The sequence below is a fragment of the Passer domesticus genome, chromosome 4, assembly GCF_036417665.1.
Source record: "Passer domesticus isolate bPasDom1 chromosome 4, bPasDom1.hap1, whole genome shotgun sequence".
In the NCBI taxonomy this organism is placed as follows: Eukaryota; Metazoa; Chordata; class Aves; order Passeriformes; family Passeridae; genus Passer; species Passer domesticus.
This window is the reverse complement of record NC_087477.1, coordinates 3,643,912-3,666,923: the sequence shown is the minus strand read 5'-3', so window position 1 is coordinate 3,666,923 and position 23,012 is coordinate 3,643,912. Positions and strand designations below refer to the sequence as shown.

Sequence of the window (23,012 nt, the reverse complement as noted above, 5' to 3'; positions counted from 1 at the left end):
GCACCTTCGCAGACAGCAAGAGCCGAGCGAGAGCTCGGCTTGTGTTCCCGTTTGGCAGTTCTGTCCTGTGTAACCTGTCCTTGCCTCTCCTAATAAATTTGCTGGATTTTGCACTGCAGAAGAGCCTCCTCTGCCTCTTTCACTCGGTGCTTGTGGCTCCTCCAGGGTCTCTACTGCCAGGCTGGCTTAGAGGTTCTGGCTCAGGCAAAACCCCAGTCTAGCCACTTCCCTGCTCTCGCCATTGCCCCTGGAGCATCACAGAGCTAGCCAGGGCTCCGGAGGACAGTGGCAGTGAGCCATGCCCTGGCATGTCCCAGCTCCCAGAGCCACACCTGCCAGGCCACGAGCCCCAGCCTTGGTCCCCACTGCCGGCCTCAGTGGCTCCTGGCCATCCTCACCCTGAGTGCAAAGCCAGCCCCAGGAGCCCCCCAGGGTGCTCTGGGTCCAGGCTGAGACACCCTCAAGCCATCACTGAAAGGGACATGGATGGGGACCGCAGCTGGATCTTCCAGTGCTCACCACCCGTGACTGTGCTCCAGGTGAACCCAAGCCTCAGCTGCTGCACCTTGAGCACATTGATCCTTCTTGCCCACCCTGGAACGTGGTATTCCCACATCATACATGAGCCCTTTGCAGGGAGTGACCAGCTCCCAGCTGATCTGCTACCTTGGCATTCTTTTGTGTTTCCCAGCAATGAACTTAATGGATCCACTCATGAGAATCCCAGCACATCATTTGCTTCTCAGAGCTCTTAGGAAAAAACCTCCACTCATCACTAGTTTTTGCACAGAGAAGGAGGTGCTGACAAGCATAAGGCACAGACAGGGCCCTGACATAAGAATTCCTGAGCCATAGGATTCTACACATTGCTGATGCCAGCTGCTTGGTTCATATTTCATAGCCAGTTGTGGATGGGGGTTGCTGCTGACAGGGTAGGAAAATTTGGAGAAATGAAGGTGCAGAAGACAAGCAAAACCAAGAAGCAAGAGGGAAGACACTTAGAAATACAGAGCACAAGAGAAGACCTTGGAGATGGCTCAATAGAAAATGCCAGCAGCAGCGCCCAGAGCCCGGAGCTGCTCACTGCCACCACAGGGGCTCCTCAGTGCCCTGCTGGTTTGTGTCTGATCCCTGCTGGGCTCCCTCTGCCCCTCCAGCAGACACAGCCCTGCCTGCAAAGGGCTCCGTGCTCTGGTGTTCTCAGCTTGCTGCAGGCTACATTCTTAGCAGCGCTGAAAGAGGAGGTGAAACAAAGAGCCCTTTTCTGTGCTGCCTGCAGCTCGGAGTGCCCGGAGCCCGGGCCCGTGAAGAGCTGCTCCTGGCGCTGGCTGTGCTCAGCCCGCTGTGCCGAGCAGCCGCGGCCATGGAGACACAGGCGGGAGCTCTGCCCGAGGCCGGCAGCGTCGAGGCCCGGCTCGCAGCTGCGAGGACGCCGGCAGCCTGTGCCTGAGCCGAGGCCATGCGGGGGGTTTGCGGGCAGGGCTTTTGCGAGCCGGCCGGAATGTGCCGCCTCCCGTGTGGGCCCGGCTGCGGCAGAGGCAGCGGGAGTGCGGCGGGGCCGGCAGCGGCGGGCAGAGGCCGCGGAGAGCAGCAGCCCGGCCAGGCCCGCTGCGGACCGGCACGGAGCTCCCGGGCAGCCCTCGGCCGTGTCTGTGCCCGCCGGGCAGGAGCCGCGGCAGGAGCCGGCCATAGCGGCAGCTCGCCGTGCCCGGGGCCGCGGCCGCAGCTCTCCCCGCCCGGCCGCAGCAGCAGCCGCTCGCCTCCGAGGCTCCGGCGCTTCCCAAAGAGGACGGGCCTGGCCCCCGGGACGCGCTGGAGCCCCGCAGCGAGAGGAGCCGCCGGCGCCGCAAACGGCAGCGTGGATGGCGCGGCCTGAGGAGGAGCAGATGAGGCTCTTGCTGGGCCACGCTGTGGCAGCTCTGCCCTCTCGCCTTCACCTTGAGCCCGTTGCTGCTTTTCCCTGAGCCCTGATCCCCGTCCTTGGCCAAGGGCTCCCGGAGCCCTTTCCAGGGCTGCAGGGAAAGTTCCCTCAGTCACAGAATCACAGAATCACTGGGTTGGAAGACACCTTCAAGATCATGGAGTCCAACCCATACCTTAACACCTCAAGTAAACCATGGCACCCAGTGCCACATCCAGTCTTTTCTGAAACACTTCCAGGGATGGTGACTTCACCAGCTGTCTGGAGGGGTCTGTCCCAGGAAGAACCAAGATAGCACTGGGGCCTTCTACCTCCCCCCCAGTAGTGCTTGGAGCTCTGGAGGTTTGTCTTTCTGCTTAGGGAAAGGCCGTGGAAAAGTATTGGGAAAACTAGTCACTAATAGAGTAGCTTACAGAGCTACAAATATATGTGCAAAGAATACAGAAAACATAGAAAAGAAAAATGGCAAAACCCAAACAGCATGAGCGTGGTCTTGGGCATGATCACATAGATCCAAATGGTCTTCTCAGCCCTATATCTGTTGTATTTCTGAGAACCAAAGGAATCCTGCTGGAGCCTGTGGGGAGATGGGTTTGGGAGGTACAAGTTCATTCATTTTTTTTCTCCTTGGGGCAGCTCCTGTTCCTAACATCAGCCGAGCCTGTCTCCAGCCTGATGCCTCTGATGGTTGCAGCCAAACAATTCATGGCAGGCAGAAGACATGACTTTCTCCAGTGCTATCTGTGAGTGGGAGTCAGAATAAAAACTACAGAACCCACAGCTCCATTGGAAAATTCCCTTCCTTTTCATTCTGTAAATAAGTTCTGTGTCCACTTCTGAATTGTCAGTTATTTGTTAAGGATGGGAAGTTCTCTTTTACAAATTTTTTAATGTGGTTTGCAATTGGATAAGGGTCTCCTTCCTTCACAAACTCCAGCCCAAACTGCCTTTGGAATATGGCCCACTGGGCAGTTTTTGCCAAGCCATGGTATGTCTGGATAAGAAAGCAAGGGCAATGGTATTTGCAGCTAAAAGCCAACAAAGCCTGGGACAGCCAAAGCATCCTGTGGAGATCCAGGCCTCCAGCTGTTACTAGAAATCAGCAGAGTTCCAGCCAAATGGTTCTGTGTCACTAAGTGCAATCTCTTTGCCTGGATCAGAGCCTTGGTCAACAGAAAAAGCAGAAAGATCAGCAAGGGTGATCCCAAAGGCCCACAACAGCATTGTTATGTTGTTATTTTGCTCATCTTGTTTAAGTTTGCAACTAAATGTTGAGCTGATGGGGGGGGGGGGGGGGGGTTGGGGGGGGCGTGGGTAAGAAAAGAAAAGAGGCTTATGACAGGGCCATGACATTCTACAAGAGGAATCACTGGTGTGCCTGGTGTACATTTCCTGGACCTGTCTCAATTGCATTAAAGAATTGTAGCCCTGATTTAAAACAGACAGGTAGGAAACTACCTTTGAGAGCCAGAGGCTAAAATGGCTTGTGGATTTTTTTTAAGAACGAGGACATAAAAATTACCAACTGCAATAAATAAAGAGTTAAAAAAGAAGTATTTTGGTATATGAATAATTAGAAACACAAAAATGTGGAGATGGGAATGCATGTTTTCATGAAAATAATGAAATTATAGACCAAAAACACAGGGCTGTTGACATTTATCTCTCCTCCTGTGGCATTCTTGAGTGCTCTAACCACCTCTCCAAAAGACCTAGAAACAAAAGAGAAGCAGTGAAATGAGAAGCTGTTTAGCTCTTGGAGTGAAAGCCAGCCCACACAGGAGATGTCTCCTGCAAATGCCCAGAACCTGCAGGATGCAGGAGGGCTCTGCCAGAAGGCAGATGATGCATTTTCCTCTCAAGTGCATGGGCACTGCGCCTGTTCCTGAAGCACTGGGGTTCACTGCCTCAGCTCCTAAAGGGAGTTTATTCTTTCATCTTGGGTTTCAGTTTCTAAACTGTGTGGTTCCTATCCTAACCACAGATTATTTCCTTCAGCAAACCATGGGAAAGAAATGTTCCTGAGAACTGTTATCTGACAGCTTTGATAAGGGGGTTGCCCTTTCAGGCAAGCAAGATTCTTCTTTTTTCATTAGTGTGTCAGTATGATTGTGAGACATACAGAAATGCTAAAGAAATTAACACAGAGCTGTCCTACACTTGAGAGACAAGGAGATCTTCCAGGTCCTGCTCCTTGATGCAGGCAAGACCTCGGCAGCATGAAGATGTCTCTGACAAAGCCTTCTGAGCACACTCACAAATTCTGAGCAGCACTGAGAGATGGGACAATCTATCCTCAGGGTGTGAAGATGTTTCCAGCTGGCCTGACTTCATGCTGGATAGACATTTCCACCAGAAAAACTCCTGGCCCATGGTTGTGTAGAAGTAACTGCATTTGGACTCACCCGCTGCCAATACGTCCCCTTTCTGTGTATTTAATCACAGGGTTTTCCATGGTCACCATTCTCTCCGAGGGAAACAAAATACAAGATGCTCACTTTTAAGCAGAGATCCGAGCTTCCAGGAGATACAAAAGGCAGCCCCACTGTCTGGGGCTCTGAGCCCTTTGTGGTCAGCTGGGTAACAATAGTAACAACCACAATAGCAAAAACAAACCAAAAGAAAACAAACAAACCCCACAAAAATAAGCAAAACAAAACAACAACCCTTCCCCCTCAACCAAAATGACAAAAATAAATCCCCAGCCAAAAAGACAAAACTCCAAAACCAGTCAACTTCTGTGAGGTTTGTTTGCTCTGATGACTATTTGGGAGTCAGGAATCTAAGGAGAATTTAAGAAGCTAAAAATTGTGTTCAGTTTGGCCACTAGCACACAGGACTTGTCCAGATGAGTTGCTTGTCCACAGCCTTCATCTGGTTCAAAAACAATCGCTGCTTCAGCCTTTAGCAGAGAGGGAAGCTCAGGCAAAGCCAAGCCAGTCCAAGCTGCCCGCAGAGGCAGCAGGAACACCCAGAGCGCTCCCTCGCTGCCTCAGAGCACAGCACTTCCTCTGGGGAGTCCTGAATGTCCCCAGTGGGACACCAGACTCAGGAGGAGCATTTGGTACAGCTGTGCTGACACCTGCACAGAGTACACTGTCCCTCAGACAAGAAATACGCCACACTAACCCAGTATCTCCAGGTACTTCTCAATCTCCGGTTTCGGAGCAGCCATGCTGATGTCAGACCTGGAGATGAACAAACTGCCCCAGCTCGAATTCCCAGGTTCAACAGAATAGATTCCCCCAGGTAATGCTGCAGCAGCAGGTTTAGTGCCAGAGTCCATGTAGGTGTGCTGAACCTGTAGCACTTCTGGTGGGGACAGTTCCTGTGCCTCACGCCAACCTTGGGGCCCTTCATTGCCCGTTGTTTGCTGGAAGTCTTTGCGGTCTGCCAGGTGAGATGTCGACACTTGCACCTCAAGTCAGAGAACAAAGCAATCAGAGACTACAGCTTGTCCCTATCAGCCAAGAGTCATTGACTGTGAGCAAAGGGAAAGAACAGATATACAAGGGATACAGACAGCTTGTTTCAATCCTCCTCTGGGTCACCATGTTCCCCTGTAAAGAAACAGAGAGAGCAGGAACATGCCAGCAGGAATCAATTTGGATGATTGCTGGCCAAAAGCCAAAGAACAAGTCCCACTGTCCAGGGCAGCACTTGAGATCCAGCAGGAAATGTCCTTCAGAGTGACTGTGATATATACTAGAGCAGGATGGCACTCAGAGGCACGGCCCCACTCCCTGCTGCTCTGCACTGAAAGGCAAGAAGGGCAGAAAGCATCAGTTTGGTGACTGCAGTGGCTGTCCCTCCTTCACTCACTTGCTTTTGTAGAGCCTGAGGGAGGTGATTAACTTTCTCTCTGATGATTTTCATTTCTTCTTCCAGCCTCTTCTCCCTTGCCTTGTTCCTAGCTTCAGATTCCTGCAGCTCTGCCTGCACATCTTCCTTGATGGTTTGTAAACAACAATGGAGAGGAAGTTTCATGAGTGGAGTGGCTGCCACTCTTTCTCTCACCTGGTTTTGTTGATCGCCCCTGTGCTGATGGAGATTCATCTCCTCTTGAATTCTTCTCATGTCTTCCTTGTTCTTTCTCTTCACTGCCATGATGGCACTCTGAGCTTCGGGCAGCTCTGCTTGTGGCTCTGCCTTGATGTTCTGTACACACAAATGCAGAGCAAGTGACTGGGAGCTGCCATCATGCTCAGCTTTTTCCTCTTGCAGCCTCAAAATCACATCTATTCAGCCACGTCTTTCTGCTTCCCTACCCACCTCTGCTTCCACTGCAAACCTCCTGTCCCAGTGCTGATCTCTGCAGATTCCAAGGCTCTGTGCTTTCAGTGCCTGTGGGACTCCTGGCCTCCTCAGTCCCAAGAGCTGTTTTATCCCCCTCTTCCTGCCCTTCCCTCTGTCACCTGGCCAGTCAGGCTTACCTGGCCATTCTGCTATGGCTCTTCCACCTGCTGCCTGAGCTGCTCTTCCTGCTCTCGGGCTGGGAACAGCTCTCCCTGAGCCTGGCATGGCATCTCTGATAAGCAGTCTGCCCCTGCTCTTTCTCTAGAAAGACCTTCACAGAAAGCAAGAGAAAATGGGTTTCAACTTCCCATGTGATATTTGTGAGCCAAGACTCAAAGACTGATGGGCTCACACATTCCCAAAGCTCTGTGCTGCTGCTCTCCTGGGTCATTCTCTGCCCGTGGGGAGGCACAGATTCCAAAGTGACCCTGGCACTACAATCAGGGGCCATCTGGCACTGAAGCTCCAACAGCCTCTCAGGCAGCTGACAGGGAAGGTGTGGCATTCCTCAAGGCTCTGGTGAGGGCCTCCCTCTGCTCCTGCCATGTCCTCTTTGTCTTTCAGTAGTGACTGACACCCAGCCCTGTCCCACAGCTCCATCCTGGCTCTGCAGGTGGCTTCCTGGCTGACCTCAGCCCTTGGGAGAGACACTTCTGCAGTTCACGTTCTCCTCGGGCCTGCACCAGCATTCCTGCCTTTCTGACATCTACACTCTTGTTAGAAATCCTGGTCATTCAGGAGATAGGGATGCGTGCAAAGATACTTTGATGTATGTCACAGAGCCTCTACAGCCGCCTCAGTATATGGAAGAGGACCAAGGTGTTTTTTCTCCCTCTTTTGTCAACTGAGAATTCTGACCAGCAGTAACAGAGACTCTCATAAGGCCCCAATTAACGAATGCACTTACACACCCCTGGGGATGCCAGTGAAGGAAACCATGTGTCATGTAATGCATGTATGAGCAGAGTCACCAAACAGCACCTAACCATGGAATTGTTCCACCTCTCTAGGACAGGCAGAAATTTAAAGAATTAAGTGGGGACTTCAGGGCAGAAGAGGCCGGAGAAGGAAAACAGCTTTGAGGGGGAAAAACCCCATATCTGGAGGGGGAAACATCTCTGCCTGCTCAGAACTGGTACACGGAACATGTCTCTAATCCTCTCCTGAAAGGGATGCTTTAGGTGAGGTTTGCACCTCCAACATCCTTGGCCCAGAGATGGGAAGATTCAATTATGTAAAAGTTACATAGATAGATAGATAGATAGAAGATAGATAGACAGACAGACAGACAGACAGGTAGATCTCACTACTATAATCTGTCTTTACTGTCCTCTCTCACATCAAAACTTGGTAGGCAGTGCCCCCACTCAGCAGCAATCCTGAGATTGCTGTTCTGTTGCTTCAATAAACCACACTCTTGGGGAATTTGGAGCTTGTAGGTACTTATGGAAAACGATCTGACCCAGAGCATTGCACTGAGAACTGCACTCTTTCTGCATCTGTGCTTGAGCAAGTTCTTCTCTTGGACTCAACCACACTGACACTGCTGAAGTGGATGAAATCAGAAATGCTGCCCAGCCCCTCCCAGCTCCTCTGATCTCTGAGGACCGGTTGGAATAAAAGGCCGTTGATATCCTGCTCAATTCCCGAACACAAAACAAATTGATTCCCTGGGCTGCAAAAAGCCACAGGCGTTGATAACCTGAAAGTGATCTCAAATGCCATACTGGCTGGCCAAGAAATACACAGTTTCATCTGCACCAAGGTGCTAGCACTGAATGATGTCTTGTCATGCAAAACTATTTCATTCTACAGCAGTGACACCTTAGAAATTAAAATTCTAGCAGAACCAGTACCAGTCCTGTAAAAGGACAGAAAATAATGAGGAAAAGCAGCATGGATGGGAAAAAAAGAAAATGAAGAAACCTCATTCTCCAAGCAAAGACAAAATAGCAGTTAAAAAAAAGGGGGGGAAAAAGTAACTACAAAAAGTGGCTAAAATAGTTCAATGGAGAGAGTAGAAGCTGAAGGTCCCCTCACGAGCCACCCGTTGTCCAGACTAAAGCTCCCTCAGCACCTCGTCACTGGGCTTGTGCTCCACACCCTTGATCAGCTCCCGTGTCCTTCTCTGCACCCGCTCCAGCCCCTCAGTGACATTCTGCTTCACAGGGGCCACAACTGCACACAGCAGTCACTGCAGCTGTGGCCGCAGCGCTGCCCAGCACAGGTCAACGCTCAGTGCCCTGCTCCTGCTGCCCCTCTGCTGCTGACACAGCCCACCATGCCCTTGGCCTTCTTGGCCACCTGGCCACAGGCTGCCTCACGTTCAGCTACTCTGGACGGGCAGCACCCCTGGCTCCTTTTGGCCTACGCAGCTGGCCAGCCAAAAAGTTGCCCATCTGACTTCAAATACTGCATCCTCCATTTCAATACGTCCCTCCTGTGCAGAGCAACACAAGAGAGCACTCAAGGACTTGCAGCTTCACCCTCACTCCAGGCTCCAAGGCACTTTCCAAAGCTGCAGACTTCACCATGGAACAGAGCCACAGAAATTCGCCACTTCTGCCTTTTGCCTGACAAGAAGGCTTCGCAACTGCGCAGTTCCTTTCCTTGGCCACACGGGACAGAAATGGCCCCCCACAGCTTCAGGGACAGCGCAGTCATCTCCTTGCAGCTTATCAAAAGCCAAAAGACAGCTGGGCCAAAAGAGTCTGTACAAGTGAAGAACTCCTCAGGAATACTGCAGAACACTTCCACAAGCCAAACACACCTTTCCACGATGGAAAAACCAACATAGCCCTGGGATCTCCAGCACTGCCATGTGTGCCCTTGGACAAAGCACTGCAGAAGCCCAGAAATAGAGCTTCACTGAGTCAGGCAGCCAAAGGGTCATCCAGAGCCCCCAGCTCTTCGGTGCCTCAGCATGACAGGTTAAAGGCCAATTTTGAGCTGTCACTGCCCACAGGAAATGGCTACATCCTGCAGGACTCCAGCACTTGGCATCCTCGGCCAGCAACAGCAAGTGCTGGCTGCTCAGAAACTTGCACCTCTGCCTTGCACTAAAGACAGCAGCACCCACAACTGGCACTTAGTCTCTTGGAATGATTGGGCTGTGCTGTGAGCACAGCTGGACGCATGTGGTTGTCCTGCTCATTTTGCTCCTTTTTGGCTTCTTGTCCAGGAGCAGAAGGAGCCAGGGGAGAGATGGCTGTTGCTTTTGTCGTCTGTGGCAAGAGAGAAGCATGAGGGACAGGCTGTTACCTATCATTTCTAACCTCATTTCTCCTTGCATCTACAACCACATCTTCTAAGAGAACTCATCAACTGTGTCACAATGGCCCCTTGGTTCCATGACACCCCAAAGCATCATAATGGTCTCCACAGTTCTATGAGGCCCCTTGGTGTCACAATGGACCCTCTGTAGATGGGGCCTCACAGTGTCACAATGGTCCCTAGTGTCCATGGAACCATACAGCTTTAGTATGGTCCCCCTGTTCCATGAGGCGAGCGAAATATCACAGTGCTCTCCATGATTCCATGAAGCCCCACGGTGTAACAATGGTCCCTTGGTCTCACTGGTCCCCACAGTGTCACAATGGTCCCTTGGTGTCACAAGGCCTCACGGTGTCACAATGGTCCATGCATTCCATGAGCCCTGTGCTGCTGCATTCCCCCCTCCCCTTCTCAGGCCGCCCTGCCAGCTGAGAAATGCTCCTTGGGCCTCGGCCTTGGCCAACAGCCCCTGGGCTCAGCTCCTCTGTGTAGGAATCCATAAAATCAGAGGGTTTTGGGAAAGCTGCAAAAGGCAAGCCTCAGAGACAGGAGAACTGTGATTAGAGCTAAGCAGTAGCCATAAGATAGGTCAGCAGAAAATTATGTAAGAAGTACAAAAATAAGCACAAGTAGAACAATGGTCTGTGTATTAATGCTGGGCTAAAATAACTCCCTAAGCTCCAGAGAAGTATATCTAGTGAGATATTAGGAAGTTCTAAGCTTAATAATGGAGATCTGTGCCTTGTATTTTAAGGCTTACAAGCAGGTAATGTATTTGAAATAAGCAAGCATTCTTTATGTTATGCTGCAAGCTGAGAAATGCTCCTTGGGCCTTGGCCTTGGCCAACAGCCCCTGGGCTCAGCTCCTCTGCAGCTCAGCACAAACACTGTCTGCTCCAGGCACTGCTGCTGCCCAACCAGCTCCTGGTTGCTGTAGCAGCAGCACTGGGAACTGTTTTTGTTCCCTCAGTGGCACAACATCCCTGTTCGCACACTGCCAAAGAAAGCTGTTGATGCCAAGTGCGGCCAGGATGAACCATTGCTGTGACTGCAGCCCCTCTCTAGGGGCCCTACAAACAGCGCTGCAAAAGGAGCCCCTTGGAGCTCTCCTGGGCCAGCGACTCCCTCTGAGTGGGGCCTCTCCCAGCCGGGAACTCTCCCGTTTCCTGCACTTGGGGATCCTGAACAACGATGGAGCCTGGGCTGATCCCCCCACTCCTCCAGGCTCAACCCTTCACCCACTGGGGAGATGCCAAAGCATCCACAGGGAGCATTTCCTGCCCTCAGGGGAATTTCTCACAGGTGCCTTGCACTGACTCTTTGTGTCTGTGTGCACACAGGAGTGCCTGTGCTGGGGAAATGTGGCAGAAATGCTGCTCTCGGAGGGGTTGGAGTGCCTTGGATAGCTGAGTCAGTCAGGCCTGTAAGTGAGGTTAAGTCATGATGTCTAAGCTAAGTTGTTATAAGAGGTGCTGCTAAGAGTTGTACTTCTGTTAAGTTTAATGTAAGTTATAAGCTGATATAAATATTGTTAATGTTATTCCACTGTTATATTGCAATATCATAGGTTATAAGTAAGGTTAAATAGTGTTAAGTGCTGTTCTTTTGCTAAATTGTGAAGTTTAAGGCAGAAATTAAGGTTAAGGTATAAGTTAAGTCCTGTTAAGTTTGAGCTCTGTTAAGCTTTTGGGTTGTATTCCTTTTGTCCTTGCCGTCACTGTCCTTTTGTCACAGACAGACACACACAGGGACAGTTCACGCTTCAATTCTCGTTTGACTGCCTAGATTTTGTTTGGCCTAGTTGTTGTTCATTTGATTGCTGTGCCTGAAGTGTCCAGTCAGGAGCAGAGTGACTCTTGCCAAGGAACTTTGTGGTGCTGTCCCTTAATATTAAATCTGGTTTTTGCTGATCCCTAGCCAGGGATTTTTCAGAGCTCTCAAGCCCTCGTTCAGAACAGGGTGAAGGAGCCCTGGCCCAGGCTCTGGCCCTGGGGGACACGGGGACGCTGCCGGGGGGTCCCTGTCCCCCTGTCCCACCCCCCAGGGCCCCGGCCCCCCCTCCCCGTGTCAGGCTCTGGGGTCGATCTTGTGGAACATCCTCTGGGGGAGGCTGCGGCGCCGGGGCGGGAGGACCCGGGGGGACAGGGGACCCCGCTGTGCACGAGCAGCGTTGGACTGCTCTGGGGGAACTGTGAGGGGGCCTGGGGCAGAGTGACCTCCCCAGTGACCTCACACAGCCCCTCTGATGTCACACAGCACCTGTGATGTCACACAGCCTCCTGTTATATCACAGCCCACTCTGGGATGTCACCCTGTGATGTCATACAGCTGCTCTGTGATGTCACAGAAGACTCTGTGGTGTCACAAAGTCACCCTGTGATGTCACTGTCTGTTCTGTGATGTCACAGCCTCCTCTATGATGTTTCACAGCCATCTGGTGATGTCACAACCCACTCTCTGATGTCACAGAGCCACCCTCTATGATGGAAGAGTCTGCTCTATAGCCTCACACCCTACCCTGTCCTGTCACAGCTGTTATAAATTTGAACAAGGCCAAATTTCAGAAGAGAGGTTGAAACAGGCTCTCATTTATTAAAAATAAGTCAAAGAGAACAGAAGACCCAGGATAAGCCCAGGTCTTTCACAACAGCTCAAAATTCCAAAAGCAGTGTGCTTCTCACACGCTGGGTTCTTTCAAAAATACACGAACACCAACACGAACAAACCCGAAAGAACCCCGAAGAACTGAAAACCCCCCTTTTTATAACAGTCCCTGGTCCAGGATTGGTGGGTTTTGGATCCACGCACCGATTGGTGGAATTCGGGCGCTTTGCTTGGTCCTTACTGATGTTCATTCTGGACCAATCATTTCCCCAGGGCGTCGAGTGATTGGTCGGTGCCCTGGTCCAATCACCATCCACCTCCAGCCCCCACCAAGTCCTGGACGCTTCCCTTCCCCCACAACGAGCAACCCCCATTCTTCCCCAACTTTATTAAAACAAAACTCATAACAACTCCCCCTCTAAAACTTTGATCAGGCTTTAGCCCTCATCAACCCGCATCAACTCCCACTCAGTCTTTAGTTTAAACAGTCTTTTTAAATAGTCTCTTAACAGTTCATTTCTGAGCTGTTTTTAACAGTTTCTCCAAACAGTTCATTTTGAACTGTTTTTAAATAGTTTCTTCTTTGATAGTGTACAATTCTCTTAATTTCTGGTATCTTCTGTAAGTCTCTGCCGCAGTTTCATCATTCTCTGCCACTGGGTTGGGTTCCATCCCTTGTCCTTGTAACATTAAAATGTTGTTAGCATCTTTGTCTTTTTCTCCACTTTTGAGGGTGAGTTCGAGGGAGTTGATCACAGTTCTCGTAACGACCCGGATGAGGCATGGGATCATACATGGAAGAAACATGATACTTATTAGGGCACCACCTAAGACAATCAGTACTTTCTTCCACCTATCACCTTTTAATAAGTTATTCCACCAATTTCCCCAATCAGTCTGTATCAATGGGGTCCACCTTTGAACAGGGACGTGGGCTAATTTTCTGATGTTAGTCATGATATTGGTAATTACTTCACTGTGATCATCTATTTCAATACAGCATTCCGAGGAATTAAATTTCCCACATACCACTCCTTCTTTCGGCTAGAAGGTAGTCTAAAGCTAGCCGGTTTTGGTATATCATGGTTCTCATCTGCCTCGATTGGGCATTGAGGAGGTCTATTGTTAGTGTGGATTGGTTGGAAATAATTTCTAATAAAGCTTGTAACCTGATTATTCTGTTTAGCATGTAAATAGGAGTCCTATATCCCCATGACCCATCTTGAGCCCAAGTAGCTGGGCCGTAGGTGGCAATGATACGTTCTGGTGGCCATTCTTCCTCTCCCCATTGTTGAGTGCCTCCTATGGACAACTCTCGCTTTTTCCGGCTAACTCATCATAGAGAGGTACCCCTAAATGATGCCCTTCTATCCTGGGGAGGAGAAAGAAGGAGGGTCTTATTACGCCCAGGGTACAACTCCCAGCCCATCCTTTTGGCAGGACTACATACGCTCTTTTTCCACACAGCCAATATAAATTTTTTGGAGCTCTCCAAAACTGAAGTTGGCTTTCTAAGTTATAGTTGGTTTTGTTCCAAAATTTGGCAATTTGGGGTGCATCCCAGAATGGATTGGGCTCTCTGGTAGGGCATTCATATAACTTTTCTCTTTCTATATAAGAGCATTGGGATCTTTTGGACCTTGACCAATATAAGTGCGGACGTTTGGGAATCCACCACTGATAGGTTTTATTCATGACTAAATAACTCTTACAATGGATCTCACCCAAATACACGGTGTACTCTGGATGCCTCCTCCAAAGGCACTCTTCACCAATCATTTCGGATCGTAGGTTCCATGCCTCTTCCTCCGGTCGGTTGTCTCGCTCGGATCCTTCTTTGTCTAGAATTCTAAGTACGTCCTGTGGACTCATGGGGATTCCCTCCCATGGCCAAATTTCAGCCATACAAGTATCTCCACAAATCCAGCAGTTAGAGATGTTAAATTCGTGACTTATCTTTTCCGCTAGGTCGAGGAATAGATTTTTCCCTCCCAGAGTTGGGATTTTCGGTCCCTTTTTAATCACCCATTTTATTTCTTTTTCTTTTATCAAATCGGGTTCATAATCCTCATATCCTACTTGTCCTTCAATGGGTTTCTTCTCAGAACAGACCCACTTCTCTTTCATAGGGCATTCCCCCAACAATTTTTGTTTAAAATTTCCTATATTTTCGAATAGCCAATATGTTTTTCCATCCTCCATACAAGTTGTTACTGACAAAAAGTTGATACAATTAGGACTCGGGTTAGTGTGTGTCCTGAGGACGGCAGTCCGAGACTCTCCTGCATACAAAGGGTAGTAACACTTCTCGCATGGTTCTGTCTCTCCCTTGTTGATGATCATAAGTAGGAGGATTCCTAGGAATGGGGGTCCGGTACAAGCCACTCTCCCAATCATGTCTCCCCTCCGTAGAGGATCAGCAACTCTTTGTGGCAAGAGTGTAACTTGATCCGGTCTTGCCCCCCTCTCGCTCTTTTTCTTAACGTGTTACTCTTACCAGTTACTGTTGCAGGAGTTCACTTTCCCTTTTTTTATCAACTTGTTTCTTCTGTTCTTTTTAGGGCCAGATTGCTAGATGTGTGGGAGAATGCTCTATTTCTTTCCTTTGATCTTCTGATCTGAAACAAGAGATACCAGAAATTAATATATTTTACAATTTTACATCTTTCACACTAAACATTAAATTTCATTAAAAACATATTAACAACTTTTCACTTAAACATTTATATAACAATTTTTAGGAATTATAGCTTATGGGTCTCTTGGCGGTGTGTCTGAGGTCTCTTTAGACTTTGTTAAAGTCGGTGGTGGTTCCTTAGGTGCAGAAACCAGCCCTTTTACTCTGGTTATATGTGTCCATCCTCGTTCTTGGGTTCGCACAGCAGTTTCAGTAGTCAATAGTACTTGAAAAGGGCCTTCCCATTTTGGGACTAAGGGTTGTTCTTTCCAGGCTCTGATTAACACCCAGTCACCGGGCTGAAATTTATGAATTTTAAAATCAATAGGAGTGGATTGAGGAAGGTATCCTTTAACTCTTAGTTCTTCTAAGGTGCTGGTGATAGTCTTTATATATTTTCTTACACTCATTTCTCCTTCTTCGTATGTTCCTGCATGTCCTAGGGTTGTTAAAAACGGTAGCCCAAACATCATTTCTTACGGGGATACTCCTACATCTGCTCTCGGTCTTGTCCTTATTCTTAGTAAAGCTAAAGGGAGACATTTCAGCCAATTCATTTTCGTTTCCCCTGTTAATTTGGTAAGTGTATTCTTAAGAGTTTGATTCATTCGTTCTACTCTTCCAGAACTCTGGGGTCTCCAAGGTGTATGAAATCTCCACGTGATGTTTAGGGCTTCTACAAGCTGTTGTATTATTTTAGCTGTGAAATGAGGACCTCTATCTGAATCGATGGTATTTATGATTCCGTACCAGGGTATGATTTGTTCTAATAGGATCTTACTTACAGTTTCTGCAGTTTCTCTGGTGGTCGGATATGCTTCTACCCAATGGGTTAGATGGTCTATTATTACTAATAGGTACTTGTATCTCTGCACTTGAGGCAGTTCTGTGAAATCTATTTGGATGCTTTGGAATGGTCTTTTTGCTAACTCTCTTCCTCCTTGAGGTGGTTTTCTCATCACTTTTCTATTTATTCTCTGACATATCATACAGTCCCTCATTATTATTCTTGCAATTTCCCATACTCCGATACATGCATAGGTCCTCATGAAATGGTCATGTAACGCTTGGGTCCCCCAATGGGTTGATGCATGCAGGTCTTCTAATTTCTTTCTTGTGAGTGCTTTGTTTAGTATTTGCCTCCCATCTGGCATTTCCCATTTTCCTGTTTCTTTTAATATTGCACCATGTTTTTGTAACTCTTCCTGTTCTTTTTCATCAAAGATTGGAACTTCCTCTAGACTCATTATACCTGCCCCCTTCTCCTCCTGCTAATCCATTGCTTCCAAATCCTGCACTCTCCCTTGCTACTGCCACCATCATTTTCGCCTTGGTTCTTGTCTTCCCTTCATCTCTCCTCAAATATACCTTCTGTGCTTCTCTTAACAATTCATTCATTCCCTTGTCTTGCCAATCATCTATCTTTTCTAGTTCTTTCTTATATCAACCCATGCTTTTGTCACAAATTGTATCTTAACCAACACTTGTCCCTCTGGGCTGTCTGGGTCTACACTTGAATATAGCTGGAAATTTCTCTTTAACCTCTCTAACCAGGCACTTGGTGACTCTTCCTTTTGCTGGTGACTGTCAAAAGCTAACCTTGCGTTATTGGTTCTTGGTACTGCCTTCCGTATTGCCGTTATTATTAAGGTCCGGTATTGTCTCATATTTGTTCTTCCTTCCTCTTCATTTGGGTCACAGTCAGGGGCGTTAAGAGGCATTTTATCTTCCCCTCTAGGACCACCTCGATTTTCCCTCTCCCAGATTCTCATACCTGCTGCCCTGATCATTTGTATTTCCTCGGAAGAAAATAATATAACCAGGATTGAGTTTAGCTCCTCCCACACGTAAATGTTAGGTCCCAAAAACTGATCTAATTGCTGGGAAATACCTAGTGGGTCTTCCAAAAGGGGTTTAATATCTGTCTTAAAATTTCTAATCTTGGAGGCGGTTAAGGGTGCATTCACAAAGCCTATACCTCCTCTGGCTCCACCCATAGGTACTTCCCTTGAAGGAAATAATTTTTCAGCTTTTTTTAGATTTTCTTGTATTTTCTTGGCCTGGAACCTAGTATTGTATGGGTGACTCTCAACATATTTGTCTTTCTCGTTTATTTTATGTTCTTCCTTATTTCTACAGCAGCAAGCTGTTTCGGTTGTTGGATGTTCTTTCCCTGTTTGACTTTTGGGGTTTTGGGGTACATGGGGTATATAAAAAGGAGTACCAAAAATGGGAGAAGACACGTTTTGAGGGATTGGCTGGAATATAGAAGAAAAATTAAAAGGAGGATTTTGGAAGGTTTTAGGAACTACAATTGGGGTAGGGGTACTTTGAGTAGAATTTGATGCACTCGGCGAAATTGGAGATAAATTTGAGTGCTCAGGCTCATGTGTCACTGGGAGGGGAGATGGCACAGAGGAAGATACATCTGCAATATGTTGTTCTTTATTTGAGGAGGGAGGTGATTTTGTTGTTTCTACATTTAGGTCTTGTCTTAATTTTTCCTTTGGGGTTGGTATTGTGGAGTATAATTCCGGAGGAGATGGTGGCAAATCATTTACTGGTGCTGTTGAGGGAGGAGGAGGTAATGGGAGGTATTCTATTGGATCTGGAGGAGGAGGAAGATGGTCTAAGGGGTCCCACCTCCTTTCTGGCAACTTATCAACTTCTCTTTTTCTTTCGAGACTTTATATATCTTTACTTCTCTTTCTTGTTTCTTTTGTTCCATCCAACATCTTGCGTATTTAATTTCTTGTTGGCATGGATCTAGTCGGGTGTTAACGTACCTATTTAGGGCCTCACATAACCATTTTTCCTCTGTTCCATACCACGGCCAATACACTGGACCTTCCGCAATACTCTCCTGAGGCCAAACCTCAGTACAGTATTTTATCATCTGTATTCTATTTAAACTCTTCAATCCTTCATCATCATCCCAACTATCCAGCATCTTCCCTAATGGACTATTAGGTGGTATATTCTTAAGGGTCTGTTTCACTTTCTGTTTCTTAACTGCACTCTTTCCTGTACCCTGCCCCATGCTTAGAATTTAAACTGTGCCTCTTACTCTATAACACACAACAACAACACTGTTTAAAGAGATCAAATATAACCAAATATAGGAGACACCAAGTGTGGGAAATGAGATGAAATAAATATGATGACTTAAGATGGGAACTGAAATAAAGATGGCAGATTTTATAGAAATTAAATAAAATATGATGATTTAAATAAAATAAATCGGATAGTGGGGTGTGGGAGTTAAAATAAAGATGGCGGGAATTGAAATAAAAATAGCAGGTTTAACTGATTGTGGGAAACTCTAAGTGGGGGAATTGAAATAAAGATGGCGGATTTTAATGGAACTGAAATAAAATAAATATGGCGTCTAATGATGAGAATCAAAATAAAGTGGCAGATTTTATAGAAATAAATACTACAGCTTAAATATAACTGATATAGGATGATAAATTAAAATAGCGGGACGTGGAAGTTAAAATAAAGGTGGCTAATATAAATCAGTAAATTGAAATAGTAAAATATAGGAATTGTAATAAAAATAACAAATCTTAAGGAAATCAATTGTATTTGGACCTATAAGGATTTAAAGTAAATAGCAGCTCTAAGGTAATAAACTAGAAATAACTCAACTAAAGAAATTAATCTGCTTTAAAAGAAGTAAATATTCAAAAATATTCTGAAAAGAAATTTTAACTAACAATTTTATTAAACTTATACTGAGCACTGTTTCGCTTACTTAAAATGGCCGCTGCTCGGCCCACAATCACCACACAGTAAAAGAACACACAACACAGTACGCACCCAAAATGGCCACCACTCGGCCCTCGACCACAATACGACAAAAACTTACAATGGCTGACTCACAGCCTCCACGCAACACTATTTCACCAACTTAAAATGACCGCCACTCGGCCCACAACCACACAGCACCATAAAAGAGAACTTAAAATGGCTGCCTCGCAGCCCTCACACAGCACTACTTTACCAACTTAAAATGGCCGCCACTCGGCCCACAACTTAAAGCCACCGAGATAAAACTTAAAATGGCTTCCACTTGGCCAATCACTTAAAACAACACTCAAAGTAAACTTAAAATGGCCACCACCTGGCCAATTACTTAAAAACACTGCTTGGGAGCTGTCTGGGGACTTTTGGGCTAGCCCTCACCCCAGAACCTCCCTCCTTATATTTTCAAACTCAATTTAAACACAAACAAAACAAGTTTCGTACACAAACCAAAAATTTTCCCTAACCTCAGGTCAGTTCTAACCTCCTTTCCAGCCCTAGCGACTGGAAAGGCCCTTTCACAGCCGGTGGCCCGCCTTCACCCTGTGGGTCACCGCTCCTGTGAAGATATTTTCGGCTACCCCTACGACCCTCTTTAGCTAGGATCCTGGCTCGGGGTAGCCTACTTTCTCCCTATGACCCCTTTCCACTGGGGTCCTAGTTCAGAGGTCCCTACTATTTCCCTCAGGTGGGGCACCCTCCCCTTCCCTGGCCTGGAAAAAGGGGCACTCTCCCGCACGGTGGCTGCTTTAAGCTGCAGTCTCCGTGTGGGAGTATTTTCTCCCACACCTGAGGTCCTAATGCCTCAGAAGTCAGACTTCTCTCAGTCTGCCTCTGAGGAACAGCCCTCCAGGTGGTCTTAGTTAGTGGGCAGAGACCCCCCACTGGGCAAATCTGCCTCACCAACCCCCACCCAGACACTTCTATGACCCCCTTTAACTGAGGTCCTAGTTCAGAGTGCCAGGCGTGCCCCCCTGTATGACCCCCTTCAACTGGGGTCCTAGTTCGAGGGGAGCAATTCGGGCCACTGACTAAGACCACTCCTAGGAGCCTCCACTCTCAGGAGGAACAGGAGCCTATGCGGGTAAGGGCAACGAACGGGTAGGTACTCCCCGTCTCCCCTACTCCCGGGGGTCCCTAGGGGTACACTCACTCCTCAAGACTCGCTTCCCTCCTATCCCAGCCGGCCCCCTCGCGGGAGTCCGGAACCGCAGTACTAGGAGGTCCACACTCGCTTCGGGAGTCTGTACTAACAGCCTCAGTCTCGCTCACACACACGCACTTCGCACCCCCGATGCCTTAAACCCCACTCGTGTGGCTCATGGACCACACGAGCCCCGCTCCTTCTCAGAGGGCTTACCCTTTGAGCTGTTGTCGTTTTCTCTGACCTCGGGAGTCAGCACGTTCCCCTCCTCGGTCCAACGTAGTCCAAGATCCGAGCAGCCGAAAAATGTGGCTGGAAACGTCTTCTCGGGCCCGGGCTATCCCGGACCGCTTCAGGGTCGTGGCTGACCCCGGACGAGTCCCCAAAGATGTTATAAATCGAACAAGGCAAAATTTTAGAAGAGAGGTTGAAACAGGCTCTCATTTATTAAAAATAAGTCAAAGAGAACAGAAGACCCAAGATAAGCCCAGGTCTTTCACAACAGCTCAAAATTCCAAAAGCAGTGTGCTTCTCACACGCTGGGTTCTTTCAAAAATACATGAACACCAACACGAACAAACCCGAAAGAACCCCGAAGACCTGAAAACCCCCCTTTTTATAACAGTCCCTGGTCCAGGATTGGTGGGTTTTGGATCCACGCACCGATTGGTGGAATTCGGGCGCTTTGCTTGGTCCTTACTGATGTTCATTCTGGACCAATCATTTCCCCAGGGCGTTGAGTGATTGGTCGGTGCCCTGGTCCAATCACCATCCACCTCCAGCCCCCACCAAGTCCTGGACGCTTCCCTTCCCCCACAACAAGCAACCCCCATTCTTCCCCAACTTCATTAAAACAAAACTCATAACAATTGCCAGCTCTGTGATGTCACAAGCCCTTCAGTGATGTCATAAAACCCTCTCTGTGATGTCATACTGCCACTCTGTAATGTCACAGCACATACTTTGACCTGACAGTCTGCTCTATGGTGTCATACAGATATGCCATGATGTCACAGCCTGCTGTGTGATGTCACAGAGTCCCCTCTATGATGTCATAGCTGCTCAATGACCTCACACAAGAAACTATGTGATGTCACACACTCCCATCTATGATGTCATAGCTGCTCAGTGACCTCACACAATAAACTCTGTGGTCTCATAGCCCAGTCTGTGACCTCACACAGCCCACTCTGTGCTGTCACACAGTCCACTCTGTGCTGTCACACAGTCTCTTTCTGACATCACAGCTGCTCTGTGCCTCCATGACACAGCCACAGAGGTGCCGCTGTGACACAGCCCCCTCTGGGACATCCCCCAGCCCCTGCCAGTGCTGAGCCCCTGTCAGCTCTGGCTGTGCCCTGCTGGTGTCCCTGAGCTGCCCTGGCAGTGCCCCAGCCCTGCTGGGCTGAGCACAGGAGCTGCTCCTGGCCAGAGCTGTCTCTCTGCAGTGCTGCCCTTGCCAGGAGCTGCCTCTGGGCCAGGAGCCCGGCCCAGCTCAGCAGCACAGACACAGCACCAGGACTTTAATGACCCTCTGGGGCTTTGGTGCTCTTTGCATCAGACTCAGTCCCTCAGAGTGTGCTCAAAAAAACTTCTCAAGAACTCCTAATCAGATTCAAACTTCAAACTTTCTTTAACTTCTAATGGGTCCCAGTGAGAGACACAACTCATGTGAAAGTGTCCCCAGGTTCCAGATAGAGCAGAACACTGGAGGCAGTGATGACAGCTGGGGACAAACAAGGCAAAGGTGTCTCTGGTGCTGAGCAAACCTGGATGTGTTTCAGGAATGCAAAGGGCCAAGGCCTGAGCCCCAGGCCCTGGCCAGGCAGATCCTGTCCCTCCCTCCTTGCTCAGGGCTCTTCCCGGGATGGGCTCTGGGATGTGGGGATGTGCAATGCCAAGGGCAGCACCATGGGGCGGCCCCTGCCAGGCTGCTGAGCAGGGACAAGGAGGCAATGAGGCCCCAGGCCTGCAAGGGTCACTTGTCTCCTGCTCCTGCCTCAGGCCCAGGGCCAGCAGCCATGGCCAAAGTGCTGCCCAAGTTGGCTCTGTCAGGGCCTTGCAGCTGCTGCCCATCCCTGTGCCCTGTGCAGCCCAGGCTGTCCTACGGTGTCCCTGCCCTGTGCCTCTGTCCCTGCAGGCTGTTGTCATCCCCCGGCTGCCCCACCTGGCTGGCCCCTTCCTTTGCTGACAGCTCTGCCTCCTGCCTGCCTCTGCCTGCCCACACAAAGCCTTGGGCTTGATACCAAAAGGGTTAATTCAATTCTTACCATGCCTGCGAACTTTTAGCACAGGAACAAAGCATGCAGGGGCTGCTTTCCTGGCAAGGGTGGTTGGAAGAGAAGAAGAAGACATCTGGCTCAAGAATGCAGCGACAGAAAAAGCGAGGACTGAACTGGGAACTTGGGGTGGATTTTACGGAAATGGGTAAATAACCATACACACATAGTGACTGTACATAAGTGATACACTTGTGGAATCACGTGTCCCTGTAAGGTTAGGAATTATCCCCTCCTGGACCTCAGGCCTGAATAAATGATGCTCTCTAAAACACCAAATTAGTGTCAAGGAGTTGTGTTCTGATATTTTGGACATTTGGTGACAGCAGAAGGTCCCGGCATCAAGGAGCCAGCTGTGACATTTGGAACCTATGGAACAAAGGGTCCATTGTGGTGCAGTGGAACCTCATGGAACCAAAAGTCCATTGTATCAGAGCAAGGCCTCATGGAACCCGGGAGACCATTGTTGACAGAATAGAAGTTCATGGAGCCGTGGGGTCATTGTGAGTGTTTGGGGCTGCATGGAACCAACGGTCCATTGGCTCCCTGCAGAACCTTCTGGAACCAAGGTGGTCATGTTATGCTCTGGAACCTCATGGAACAAAGGATCCATGGTGATACTGCGGAACTCAGACCATTGTTGACGGTGCGAAAGCTCATGGAACCAAAAGCCCATTGTGACACAGCATGGCCTCCTGGAACCAAGGGTCCATTGTGGCTCTGTAGGGCTTCACAGAACAAAGGAGACCATTTTGACACAGTGGGGCCTCATGGAACCACCTGCAACTGTGACACAGCAGGGCCACATGGAGCCAAGGGGCCGCTGAGACACTGAGGAACGTCATGGAACCAAAGGTCCATTGTTACACTGTGGGCCCCTGTGGATCCAATGGGACCATGGTGACACAGTGGTTCTACATGGAACCAAGGAGTCATTCTGATTCTGCTTTGCCTCATAGAACCAAGGGGCCACTATGACACTTCAGGGCCTCTAAGTCAAACTAAGGCAGC

At 48.7% G+C, this 23,012-nt stretch overlaps 2 long non-coding RNA genes across 2 annotated transcripts; both read right to left on the bottom strand.

Annotated features, from left to right (window-relative positions):
- Positions 1-5,790: 5,790 nt before the first annotated feature.
- Positions 5,791-9,787, bottom strand: LOC135299899 (uncharacterized). Its single transcript, XR_010361738.1, has 3 exons — positions 9,493-9,787; positions 6,355-6,488; positions 5,791-6,079 (listed from the first exon to the last, which is right to left on the bottom strand). It is a non-coding gene; the product is annotated as an uncharacterized LOC135299899 (long non-coding RNA).
- Positions 9,788-12,048: 2,261 nt separating this feature from the next.
- On the bottom strand, positions 12,049-21,022 carry LOC135298413 (uncharacterized). Its single transcript, XR_010360393.1, has 2 exons — positions 19,939-21,022; positions 12,049-14,712 (listed from the first exon to the last, which is right to left on the bottom strand). It is a non-coding gene; the product is annotated as an uncharacterized LOC135298413 (long non-coding RNA).
- Positions 21,023-23,012: the final 1,990 nt, after the last annotated feature.